Genomic DNA, 13,779 nt, shown 5'->3' on the forward strand with positions numbered 1-13,779 from the left:
TTTTGATCATTCTGTTGTGAACTTAATAGCTTCTTTCTTCACTTGGTAGTTTGCTGCCTTTGTATGGACACTTTAACATCTAGAAATTTACTCTTAAAATAGTATACTCACTTTTTCATTCATACATTTTAACCAGATAGTAGCTTCGATGCACATGCACTTTAACCAGATAGTAGCTTTGGGGCCAGTGCTGTGGCCTGGCGGGTGGGGCCGCCACCTGCGGTGTTGGCATCCCATATGGGGACAGGTTTGAGTCCTGGCTACTCCATTTCCTATCAAGCTCTCTGCTGTGGTCTGGGAAAACAGTGGAAGATGACCCAAGTCTCTGGACCCCTGCACCAGTATGGGAGGCTCCAAGCTCCTGGCTTTGGATCAGCCAAGCTCTGGCCATAGCGGCCATTTGGGGAGTGAACCAGCGGATGGAGGACGTGTATCTCTCTCTCTCTGCCTCTGCCTCTCTGTAACTCTGCCTTTCAAATAAATAAATAAATCTTGGGGCCGGTGCTGTGGTGCAGTAGGTTAATCCTCCACCTGTGGTGCCCGCATCCCATATGAGTGCCAAGCCCTGGCTGCTCCACTTCCAATCCAGCTCTCTGCTATGGCCTGGGAAAGCAGTAGAAGATGGCCCAAATCTTTGGGCCCCTGCACCCATGTAGGAGACAGGGAAGAAGTGCCTGGCTCCTGGCTTTGGATTGGCGCAGCTCCAGCCGTTGCAGCCATTTAGGGAATGAACCAATGGAGGGAAGACCTATCTCTCTGTCTCTCCTTCTCACTGTCTATAACTTTATCTCTCAAATAAAGTAAATGAAATCTTTAAAAATAAATAAATCTTTAAAAAAAGTATCAGTTTCTCACATGTTCAGGAAAATTGTGTGAAGAAGGCTCTCAGCTGATGAGGGGATTCACAGACAGCTATACACTGTACGATTATGGATGTCATGACCATAGTTGTTGATGTTGAGTGGCCTTCCAGGACTGCATGTAATTCACCTGTCTACTGTATCTGGGATCTCTGAGAAGTGCAAGTGTGTAGCTATGAACCCACGGAGCTGCTGCATAGTCAATGTGTTCTATGGAAGCCCCCAAAACACAAGTAAGCACCACTGAAACAGTGCTAATATTCACTGGTTTAAGTTTCTCCCACAAAAGGGTCTATGTCTACTCGTACAATCAAACCAAATGCAAAGGAATCAGGCACTACACGCTGATTTTCTGGAGAGACAGCAGAACACGGCAGCTGAGAGAACAGAAGTCCTCCACCAGTCTCACTGCGTTCACATCCTCGAGCTCGCCATAATCTCTAGAACCCAAGGCAAGCTGTTTTCCCTCTGTACGCCTCACTTGCTTCATCTGTAAAATGGGTTAGCAGAAGAATTTAAATCAGAGCTGTGAAGAGGATTACATGGCACAAGAAACAGCCAGAACAGTGCCTGGGGAGCCAAGTAGTCAGATTTAGTGTTAGCATTACTGGGTAAGAAAGCCAAAGCAGAGAGATGAAGGAACTTCTCATGGGTTTCCTAACTGGTCAGTGATTTATTCCAACACCGGAAGTGAAAGCTCCCGATGTGGAGGAAGGTTTTCATGAGACCACATTGTTCCACATTTCAGCTTCCTGGCTCAAGTTAATACAGTAGTTCTGCTGTCTCTGTGGTTTGAGTTACCCACGGTCAACCATGGTCCAAAAATATTCAATGGAAAATTCCAGAAGTAGGCAATTCATAAGTTTTAAATTGCATTCCACTCAGAAAGAGAAAGCACATTCACTTAACTTTTATCATGGAATATTATTATAACTGTTCTATTATTGCTTTTATTATTCTCGTACGGTGCCTAATTTATAAATTCAACTTTATCATAGGTATGCATATAGGAAAACACATACATAGGGCTTAGCATTAGCTTCAATTTCTGGCACCCACTGGAGTCTTAGACCATATACCCCAAGGACAAGGGGAGCACAAGTGTAGTTAGGGTGGAAAGCAAACTCCCACACCTCTGAGCACCCCAATTCCTGATACAGCCTTCCTCACAGCACACCTGGGCCCACGCACCACTGCTGCTGCACATGGACAGGCACCCTTACTGGCCACCACTCCTCTTGGGGAGGGACATGCCCCATAGACAAGCAACTCCTCTTTACATAAACACTGCCAAGAAGTCTTCAATCCCGCAAGACAGTAACCGACCCAAGGCTCTTGCAGAGGCCCCTGGGCAATGTCTTGGTGAGATGACTGCTGCTTTCATTCATGCTCTCTAAATATCAGTTCAATCCCTGGTGTGCCACCCTCCTCCCTCAGACCAGCAGCTCAGTCAATGCAGTGCAAACAGTGTCCGGTCCTGGTGGCCTGGGCGAGGAGGCTGTGTCCATGAAGATGCGAAGTTTCCCAGGCTGGAGGGAGCTGGTTACTTCCACAGAATCTAGTGCAACAACTAGAAATCAGAGTAAGTGCTAACAGGTTGGCTAGCAGACGCTTCTTATCTACTTCAATTCTCATATACGATGCCAGGAGATGATAACCCGTTTTGATGCTGATTAATGATATTTTAGATAGTGAGAAACCGAACCAGACGCAGGCACACGGGAAGCATGTTTTCGTAAAGAAAATTAAATACAGGCAACAGGTCAAGCGACACTCACACTTGCATCTCATGGACTAGACAAAGTGCAATCCTATCCACAATGGGGCACATAGGATCTGGCCCAAGTTCCTCTCTACCACTGATCACCTCTCTTAAGAACAGGGGGATTCCACTGTGCACAATTAAAATCCTTACTGCAAAAAAATCCAGGTAAACTAGACATCTACACAAACCAGGAGGAGGCATGCTTTGTTGACCTGGGTAAAACGCAGCTCAAGCACCAACGGGGGTCCCACAGCATCATCTCTGGCTGATGCTGACACTGCACCCAGCCCTCATCACCATTGGATCGCGCCAGAAAATCAGGAGGAAGTGCCCAAACTCTGTATCTCAACAGCTTAATAAAAATGCATGTGCGCTATTTTTAAATTAATTAACATCTGTGATTTTGGCAAGTCTTCATCATAAATGCAATTAGTGCAATTCACTGGATTGAGTGTATGATATCTGAAAAAGAAAGAGCAGCTTTTGGTGCAATAGCATTCCACGTTCTAACTCACTGCCTGCTTATAATAGTCAAATCAAAACCTGTACGTCTTATGGAAACAGAAATCAGAGCCTATTTTAACCTTCCTCTTACGCTGAACAAGAGGAAACTGAGGCCTGCAGAGTTTACACAGTGTCCCCGAGACCACAGTCTGCTAAGAATGGAGCTAGACCCTGCTTAATACCAGAAAGCCAGAGTATGAGGGAATCATTTTAATTCTTAGTGCTGCCTCTTGGCTAACAGTACAAGTCAGCTGTCTGTCAACTGCGTGGAATTCAGGTCACTAGGGCACTACCAAGGCCTACAGCTGAAATTGAGAAAGTGGAGACAAAGGCACTAATTTAGGGAAAGACTTAACTTACCAGATGGTTAACACCAGGAACTGCCGTTGACCCCAGATCTTTTCTCACCAATTAGTGAGGCACAAAACATCAATGTCACAGGTGGGTGACAGCTGGTGAGCCCCAGGGTGGGTGAATTTCATCACCTAGGGTAATGTCCTCATTGTCTTCCCCACCTGGCAACAAGACTCCCTCAACCTGTGTTTCTGTGACTGTTGTTCACCCCAAGTAGGCAGAAGCTACACAGGAGTGAACTCCCGCTGTGAGAGGGCGACACAGCATCATGAAAGGACTCCTGCTAACATGCTGATAGAATCACCACTCATTAATGACACACAGTCATGAGAGAATGTTCAAATGGGAAAGAACAGCCTGGGGTAAGGGTGAGAGCATCATCCTGTTTTAGAGTAAAGGGAGGTCCTAGCTCTTGCTGGGAAGAACACTTTGACTTAACGCTCACTCTGAGGTGTGTCTAGCAATTAACCTTTTTCCTGTTTATAAATCTTTGCTTAAAAGCACATGCATTCCTAATTATAATTTATTTTAGCAATAAAGCATCATATACCAACATGCTGCTGAAATGGAAAATTTTCTAAGTAGACATTCACGGCCTCATGAAAAACTGAGTTTAAGAAAACCATTGCTCTGCTTGTTATAATTCACCTCCCTTGATCTTAATGAAACTCTCTCAATTTTCAAATTAAATACAGTTTTTAAAATGTTTGTTTGTTAGATAGAAAGAGAGAAACACATAATGAGAGTGCACCTGTTCACTGGTTCACTCCCCAAATGCCTATAACAGACCCTGGCTGGGGCAGAAGCCAAGAGCCAGGAACTCAACCCAGGTCTCCTACACAGGTGGCAGGAACCCAGTCAGTTGAGTCAATAGCAGTGCTGCCCAGGGTCTGATCAGCAAGAAGGTAGCTTGAGCAGGTACTGCACCCAGGCACTCCTTTTAAGGGACATGAGTGTCTTAACCAGCATCTTAACCACCAGGCAAAATTCCTGCCACTTAACTACAGTTGTAAGGCTCATAATGCAAATACTAGCAAAAAAGCAAAGCACATACTTAAAATTATATAGAAGTAAGTGTTATTCCCTAAAATGTGAATGCTTCTGTTTTCCAATGCAAACAGTCTTCCTAAGTGGTTTGGGGGCCAGGGCTACAAAGGTTTGAGTCCCTTCCTCCAGGACTATCTGGGGGAGACCACTCAGAAGTATCTGAGCTCTAGGTGTGACTGTGACAGTGACAAAAAACGGGCTGGGAGCCACGATGCATCTCTGGGATACCAACCACCATCCACACAATGTCAGGTGCTCAAGAGGCCCCTGACATGAGCTTTCCTTAATGCGGATGTTTCACACATAAAATGAGATGCCTTTAAAACAAAAAGCAAACTGCTTCTGCCAGCCATATGTTTAATAAATGAATTGCTACAGAATTTAGAGGAATTCTGGGACAAGCTGAGTTCAAGTCAAGAGTACAGAAAGGGAAGTATTTTGTAGGAAAGAAAAAAATGGAGAGGTTCACCCAAAAAGAACAGAGTTGTGTGCAGGCAAAACACAACCTTCAGGCCGGCGCCGTGGCTCAACAGGCTAATCCTCCGCCTTGCAGCGCCGGCACACCGGGTTCTAGTCCCGGTCGGGGCACTGATCCTGTCCCGGTTGCCCCTCTTCCAGGCCAGCTCTCTGCTGTGGCCAGGGAGTGCAGTGGAGGATGGCCCAAGTCCTTGGGCTCTGCACCCCATGGGAGACCAGGAGAAGCACCTGGCTCCTGCCATCGGAACAGCGCGGTGCGCCGGCCGCAGCGCGCTACCGCGGCGGCCATTGGAGGGTGAACCAACAGCAAAGGAAGACCTTTCTCTCTGTCTCTCTCTCTCACTGTCCACTCTGCCTGTCAAAAATAAAACAAAACAAACAAACAAAAAAAAACAAAAAACAAAAAAAAAACCACAACCTTCAAAGGAGGAGGCTGACCTTGCTCTAGGCAACTTGAACTTGAACCACCATCAGGAGGAAGGACAGAGACTGAGCTCTGAGTTTCCAGCTCTGCTAGCTACCAACAGACAGGCCTGGTACCTAACATGGCCTACAAAACATAAATCACTTCTTAATGACTGTTTTGTTTTTTTTTAATTGTGAATAGAGTACCAGTGAATGAAATTTCAAGATCAAGTAAATCCAGTGGGATCTTACATTGATGCTACTTTTCCTACATGGATGCATGGATGGTGACAAGTTTGGCAGAAAAGGAAAGGAAATGAGCTGGAAACAAAGATCTTGGCCATGAACACAGGCTTAGGTGGTTCATGGTTGTCTCTGTCCCTGCCTCCGCCAAACAACCAGGACACTGGACACACCACAATCACTCTCTTACTTCTGGTCAAATTCAGGCTGATTTAAGACAGCGCTTTGCATTGTGAACATGACTCAGACACAGAGGGATCTCAGAGTGAGGATGATTCAAGGCCACGGGACGGCCCACCCAGCCAGGGGAGCCCCAACCTGATCCCAGATGACGCATCCAATACCTCACACTGATAAGGCTTTCGTCAGCTCCCTCAGGGAATTTCTGTAAAAAAGAACTGGTTTGGCCCCATCCAGTGCTAAATTTATAGAAACAGGGATCAGACAGCAATGCTGGCCAACACAATTATGTGTGTCTCAAATACCAGGGTTTTGTCTTTTCAGCACGCTACTGTGGATGCACCTGTTACGGGAGCCAGTGAATAAGCACCCGCAAGCATGGGGCTGTTTAGGGAATTCCTGAATGGTAAATGCTTCTCCCGCAGGCCCAGAAGGAGGCAAATCTCTGCCTTTAGTCAGGCGGGCATGGGGCTCACCACCTTGGTATGATTTGGTGCACCTGTTACTTTTCTCAAGTATATTATCTAATTGTATTTATTTGCTTTTTATTTGCTTAAAAGTTAAGGATGTCAAGAGACAAAGAGAGACAGAGATCTCCCAACCACTGGTTCACTCTCCAGATACCCACAGCTGAGGGTGGGCCAAGCCAAAGCCGAGAAGCAATTTGGGTCTCCCAAGTGGATGGCAAGGAGCCAAGCACTTGGGAAATCATCTGCTGCCTTTCAGAGCATGCATTAGCAGGACGCTGGGATCCGGGTGGAGCCAGCACTCAAACCCAGGCATTGATATGTGATGCAAACACTCCAAGCAGCACCTGAATCCCTAGACCAAATGCCTATCCTCTCCGTAGATATTTTTACTGGACAAAGAATGACTATATTAAGAATAAATACAGGAAAAGTGACCTTCACTGCATTCTTCTAAAGTAGGTTACATAAAGGCAATCAGAACATTATCTGGATTTTCTCCATTGTTAAAATCAAGGAGTGGGGCCAGCGTTGTGACATAGTGGGTAAAGCCACTGTCAGCATCCCATGTGAATGCCGGTTCATGTCCCAGCTGCTCCACTCCCAACCCAGTTCCCTGCTAATATGCCTGAGAAGGCAGTGGAGGATGGCCCAAGTGCTCGGGTCCCTGCCACCCACATGGGAGACCTGAAGAAGCTCCTGGCTCCTGCCTTTGGCCTGGCTCAGCCCTGGCCATTATGGCCACTTGGGGAGTGAAAGAAACAAATGGAAGATCTGTCTCTCCCTCTCCCTCTGTAACTCTGACCTTCAGATATAAATAAACAAATCCTTAAAAATAAATCAAGGAGTTAAATTTGCAACAACTCTCCCTTCAATACTCCATGATTTCATATGCAAAATACGATGTAAAAGAGTCATCAAGAAAGGTCCCAGAGCTGATGGCGAGGAGTGATGGAAGCTTTGTCACCTGATCCAGAGTGAGTAATACCTGAGATTTAATATTTAAGCAAAAAGAGGCTCCGAGGCATGTATGTGTCGTCAGTCATTTGTCAGCGAGGGCAGGAGGCCCTGCTTTCTCAGGAGGTATCACCATCCTCCAAGCAGCACCTTTTGAAGATTAATAAACAAAAACTGGGTGAGCTACTAGGCAGAACAAGCTGGAATTCACGGGGCCCAATACAGCCTGTATTTCAACCCCAGACAGTCCCTGCTTACGTCATGCCTTGGTGATGCCTATCTGTGCAGCTGACAGACTGCAAAGAAAGAGGAGCAGCCTCAGAGGTGAAATGCTATCTGCCAGGAGTGGAGCAAGCCTGGGGAAATCAAGATCCCCAGGCCTGGGGGCCCGGGCAACAATGAGAAAGGCAGAGAAGCAATGGCCGGTTTCCAATTCTAATGAACTGAGGAGCCAAGTCAGCAAACACTGCCAGGGACAGTGCTCCCTGAAAAGGGAGGCAACTAAAAAATTTAAAGAGACTGTGAACACTACCAGTTGCAGTATTGTGACTACTGTGTGCAACTTAAACTGGAAACATGATAAATCAATAAAGTTTTAAAATGTCCACTTAGAGAAGGCAGGTGAAACGATGCATTTACAAGTACATGACAGCAACATTCACTGACTATAGAAAGCAGGCTTTGTAGAAGGTTCATCAGCCTAAACTGTAGACTCTGGTGAAAAATGTTTAACATTCATGTCCTTAATGCCACTGAAAAACTGGCCAAGACATTCATGGTGCCACTAACGGTGTCAAAGAACCAAAACATATCATCAGATATCGCTTTCCTTCAAAGAAACAATGCAAAATAATAACACAAGGAGAGGATGATTAGATATCAATCAGGAAAATGAAACTTTAATTGAAAAGATCAGTGCACTCAGTATTCGAAGAAGAAAAACTCAAACTCTTACAGATTGAAGAGGTGTACACAACCAGATATTAAAATACACTCTGGCTTAAGTGGTGATCTTCAGTGATATTCAGGCCAGATCAATGCCAAAGTCAGGTGAGCAGGTTAACTCAATGAGAGCCGAAATCGAAGGTTACCTCTGGAGTGTGTACCTGTTTGTTGGGGGTGGCAGGGCAGAGGGGTGGAGGCAGGGAATCTCACTAATCTATACCATTCAGAGAAGCAAGGTAGCTATACTCCTTGGTTTTCAGAAACTTTCACTTCAGTATATACTTCACATATAAGAACATCAAAAGGCATTACGCCACAAAAGAGACAATAAAATATTACACATACATATGCATGTTGTGACCAAAGACGAGTAGTTCAATGGATTCCAATGTTAAATATCCTATCTCTGTTCATATTGGTTTTGAAATTTAATAAAAACACAAGAATACACTGCCCTTTATATTTACAAAGTGGGCACTGCTGAGAGCTAAAGGATTTCAGAACATTTAACATTAAAGGCTTGTTTATCTTACAGTGCAAAGGCAGAAAAGGGAAGAGAGACATAAAGAGAGAGTGACGGATCTTCCACCTACTGGTTTACTCCTCAAATGCCTGTAACAGCCAGGGCTGCACCAGGCCAAAGCCAGGAACCAGGAACACCACCCACATGGCCCACATGTGTGGCAGAGGTCCAAGAACTTGGGCCTTCATTCACTGTGGTCCCAGACCTGAAGCACAACAGCCCACATGGGATGGGGCATTGCAAGCGGCAGCCTAGTCCACAGCACAACACTGGCCCCGGTATTTAGCTCATATTCACTCCAACAGCCAATCACAGCCAAAGTCTTCATGAATGTAGATAAAGATTTAATAAACTGGGGGCCAGTGCTGTGGTGTAGCGGGTAAAGCTAGCTTTCAGTGCCAGCATCCCATATAGGCGCCGGTTCCAATCCCGGCTGCTCCACAGCATAGGAAAGCAGTAGAAGATGGCCCAAGTCCTTGGGTCCCTACACCCAGAAGAAGCTCCTGGTTCTTGGCTTCTGATTGGCTCAGCTCCAGCAGTTGTAGTCATCTGAGGAGCAAACCATCGGTTGGAAGACACCTCTCTCTCTCTCTCTCTCTCTCTCTCTCTCTCTGCCTCTGCCTCACTGTAGCTCTTTCAAATAAATAAATAGATTTAAAAAAAGACTGAATAAACTGTTAAGGTTACACAATGTGTAGCTATTCTTCCGTACAACTGTCAGATATTAGCCAGCATTCCAAGTCACAACATCCATCCCATTCTGAACACATTTGCTGACACTATTGTTGTCTTACTATGATGGCTGAGTGCTCACTTGTAGCAAATGCCCTGAGCCCTCCCAATGTGTTTTATAGACACCGCCTCATTCAACACCTACTGCACCTTTGAGTGTTACAACAATAGCTCTGTTCTGCAGAAGATCATAGTAATGAAATTAGTAAGTAAATTGAATACCTTGTGTCTGAGCTGCTTAGGACTGACAACTTGGGGATGCAACCAAAGCCTAAATATGAAATTCACAGCACCTTATATATTGTACTGAGCCTGTGTTTTCACGATGACCCATCACATGAGGTCAGGTGCAGAATTTGCCACATGTGGTCATGGGTTGGTACTCAGAAAGTTTTGGATTTTGGAGTATTTTTGGATTTCAGATTTACAGATGAGGAAAGCTCAACTTGTATCAAATAGTCCCCCCCTGCCAGGCCCTGCGGCCATGTGCTCCCCTAATCCTCACACCAACACGAGGATATGAGCACGATTATGATCCTGAGATGACAGATGAAGAGACTGGGACACAGAGAGTAAACAGCACTCCCAAGGCCGTACACGCTGCGTGTGGCCAGCCCAGGGAACCGACCAGATCCTCTGAACACCCCCCAGTGCCAGGGAGCCTGGGTCTCTAAGCCTGTCCCTTTGTCCCCACCCACAAGAAGAGCTGCATCAGCAGTCAGGAAGGGGGGCCAGGAACTGCACTCCCCAACCCACAAGCAAGTGGACACTGGCAGTTTCTGTGAAACAGCTCAATATAAAAAAAATCTCAGCTCCCACCACAGCTCAATGGTCGCTGGACACGTGACCCCAAGGGCAGGGCTTCAGACTGGCCAGAGCATGAGGCATCATGAAATAAGGAGCCCAGGTCTGGATAGGGTTCAATGTCCACTGTGCAGTCATCTGGTGCTTAAGCACTGTGACCCACAGTGCACTATAGCAGACTCTTGGGGTAACAAAGGCTGTTAAGGGAGAGGCCCACCCCAGAGGGGCAACACACAGACACAGGCAAATACGTGAGCAACGGGGCAGAAGCAGGGCAGCCAGAATCATGACAGCAGTGTTTTTGGACAGTGAGGGAAATCAAGGGCTGGGGAGCTTGAGTCTAACAGCATGAGGAGGTTAACGTAGGTGAGCCTGGGGAGTGAGGGGTGCTCCTCACCCCCGCAGGGAGGCAGGGCCATGGTGAGACACAGTCACAACAGGAGCAAGTCCACTGCACTGGCATTCCCCTGGCCAACCTAACCATTCTCAGTTTGAGGACAGACAGGGGCACGGAGGAGCATGAAGCTGATTGCAAAAGGGCTAGGCTGGAGTGGACGCTCACGACTTTTGGTGAGCACAAACTTCACCACTCCTGCCCAGCGTCTGAGACAAGCGCACTCACGGTGAGTGACTGGGCCACAAGACTGCAATGACCAACATGCCATTAATGCAATGGGAGGGAAGTGCCTTCCAATGCGAAGTGACTACAAAATACACGGCATAGCAAACCAAGCACGTGGGAGCACCTGCCGTCCCCAGTTTACACTAGTCACTATTTAGCCCTGGATTAGTGAGGCCTGAGAACAAGATGAGGTGTAATATTTAGTGGAATTGCTGAAACTGTCTTTACCCCAAATATTTTCACTCAGGGTTAAGGCACATATTACAGACAAAATGCTCTTATTAATAACATCAGTATGGGCGTGGAGAGGAAAGCAGTAAAGGGATATACACCCAAATCTGACCCATATTTCGTCTTTGATAAGAAGGTCACATTCTATGCTATGCAACCATAAAATTCAATTATCTTGCAATCTTTGTATTGTGTTAGCAACTGGAAAAAGAAATCTACCAGTGCTCTGTCCAGTGAGGATGTTCACATATTCACTAGTTGGGAAATACACTGATGCAGTTTACTTAATCCCAGGAGGAATTTTAAGAGTCCAAGCTGTGGCCATTAAATATCCAGAGTGTTTAGAATTCTCAGGGGAAAAACAAACAAACAAACAAAAAAAACACTGCAAGCAAACATCCAGGCAAGCTCAGGGAGGGCTGGGAAAAAAGCACATGCATCTTTGGACCAATGGAGAGAAGACAGGGTGAGGACAGGTGCCAGGTCCAGCCTCTAGGGGCACAGTGGCAGGGTCTGAACTTCCCCAGCACACACCAAAGCTGTCAGCCATTTTTGCCAAGTGGTTCCTGCCAGGGCGTGAGATGCAGGGATAAGGCATGGGTGCTCAGAGCAGTGACCAGCATGGGAAGGCCAGACTCCGTAAATGTTGGCCAATGAACATAGCTTATGACAGGAAGAGGGGAGGGACGAAATGGGGGACAGAGAGAGGGAACGTAAGAACGGGAAAGTTGGGAACACACAAGGGATGGGATACTGAGATTTTCTGTGTAGCCTAGGAAGGGTTACATTTACCCTATGATCACACAGACATACATTCAACCATTTTGAATCGAATTACCTTTTATTTCCCTTTGAGGTCCTACAGGGTCCTGACAGCTGCCAGTTCAAGACTCACAAAAAGGAGCAACGTTCTGGACCTCCAATTTTAGGATTTCTAAAAGGAAAAGAACACAGGTTAAAAATTAGACTAGGGAAACTGTATGATAGAGACAGCTTCCTAATAATCTAGAGAAAAGTTGGATTCCAAGCCTTTTTCTAATTTAGCTGCCCTAACAAACTTTAAACCGGTTTCAGAAGAAAACAAACAATGGGGTATGAGGTAGGCTTTGTTTGTGTGTTTAATGGAGAGGAAACCAAATGAGAGCCAGTGCATGGTCATTAGCCTGGGGGAGCCCAGGCTTGCAATGGTTGTCATCACTCCTCCATCCTTCCAGCTCACAGCACCTGCAGGAAGTGAGGGATCCTCCTCTCAAACCAGGAAAGGCATCAGATCTTAGACCCGACCTGGGAACTGGTAGTTTGCAAGGAAGGAAAATATTACAAGGTAACTTTTCTTGTGCTGTCTGCCAGAAGCAGTTTGGATGTGAACCCACAAGCAAGGATACATTCCTCGGTGTCTGGGAGCTGCTTCCTGGGACAGACCTTGCAGTCTAAGGCAGTCAAGTTTGGAGTATACAATATATCATTTTCAGGAAGGAAAAAACTGACCATTTACCCAGGCACTTGCCTGGGCTCAGCAACAATGTGATCCCAAGTTTCAAAGGGAGCAACTGAGGCCCTTGGAGGAGCAATGCCTGTGCAGGGCCCTGGGACTGATGACCACTTTGACTGTACTTGGAGATACTTGGATGAATCATGAAAGTGATTGTTCTCCAGACATCTGGTAACTCAAGAGAAAACACTGCGGTGGAAATTATACCCGGCTTCTCCTCTGGCATCTGCTTTCGTCACTGATGCCATCAGTGCATCTTTGTTTACTTGGAAGCAGGAGCCGGCAGATGGGGAAGAAAATCGTGCTGAGTGCAGCAGATACCCTCTTTATGAGATTCACTGTGTATTTTGCATGGTTATGGGAGTAACCAATAGTAAAACATTTCAAGGAAGCACTTGAGATCCCAAGAGATGACAGCTAAGGACCATTCATTCAGATTTGGGTCCGATTCCTAACCAGCATCATCTTTCTGGAGTGATGTGTAACGAACAACATGCTAAATGTTTATGAGTAAGGCTGCAAAATCATGACCTATATTTTCTTACAGCTTCAAAAAAAAAAAAAAAACCCTCAAAATGTCTACTTAAATAACAACTAAGACTGATACATCCCACTTTCACCTTTCAAACTTTCCAAACAATCTACCTTCTCCTGTCCATCGCGAGCCTAAGGGGCTCAACCAGAATACAAAATAAAAATTAGTATTAGATTGAAATAGAAACTCAATTCCATGGCTCTGGTTGCTTTAGTACCTAAATTTAACATTTTTTATTCAACTGCTAAGACAGAGTACAAGGGTACTTTTAAAAGTTCACAGAAATTTAGTGTAAATGAAGTTTACTTTGGTGTGAAAAATTATGATGTCTATTCATAGCTTTCTCATAATACAAATTTTCCATGAATATTTGAAGCCTCCTCCTATATGGGATTTCAGAAATCCAAATTCATAAAAATCACATACTATTAGTGGTATGTTAGAAAAAAATGTATCTAAAATATGTTTGGGCCCCACTAGATTTTGATGCATCACAACAAAAGAAAGCACTTTGTAATGCAATAATGCAAACTCAGTATTTTTCATTTTGGCCGAAATTTGCAGCAAAAATTTTTTCCATTTTTATTTTGCTTTTGTCTTTTCCTTCACATACTTCTGAAGAGGGCAAACAGTATA

The 13,779-nt window shown here is 45.5% G+C and overlaps 1 protein-coding gene across 3 annotated transcripts in view; it reads right to left on the minus strand.

Annotated features, from left to right (window-relative positions):
- Nucleotides 1-13,779, minus strand: part of FAM110B (family with sequence similarity 110 member B) — a 175,185-nt gene that overhangs the window by 122,664 nt on the left and 38,742 nt on the right. For all 3 annotated transcript variants that reach the window (XM_062188475.1, XM_062188472.1, XM_062188474.1), the window contains one exon: nucleotides 11,955-12,050. The gene's annotated coding sequence lies outside the window, so the exon portion shown is untranslated. The remainder of the gene's footprint in view (nucleotides 1-11,954; nucleotides 12,051-13,779) is intronic.

This window comes from Lepus europaeus, chromosome 4 (assembly GCF_033115175.1).
Source record: "Lepus europaeus isolate LE1 chromosome 4, mLepTim1.pri, whole genome shotgun sequence".
NCBI lineage: Eukaryota > Metazoa > Chordata > Mammalia > Lagomorpha > Leporidae > Lepus > Lepus europaeus.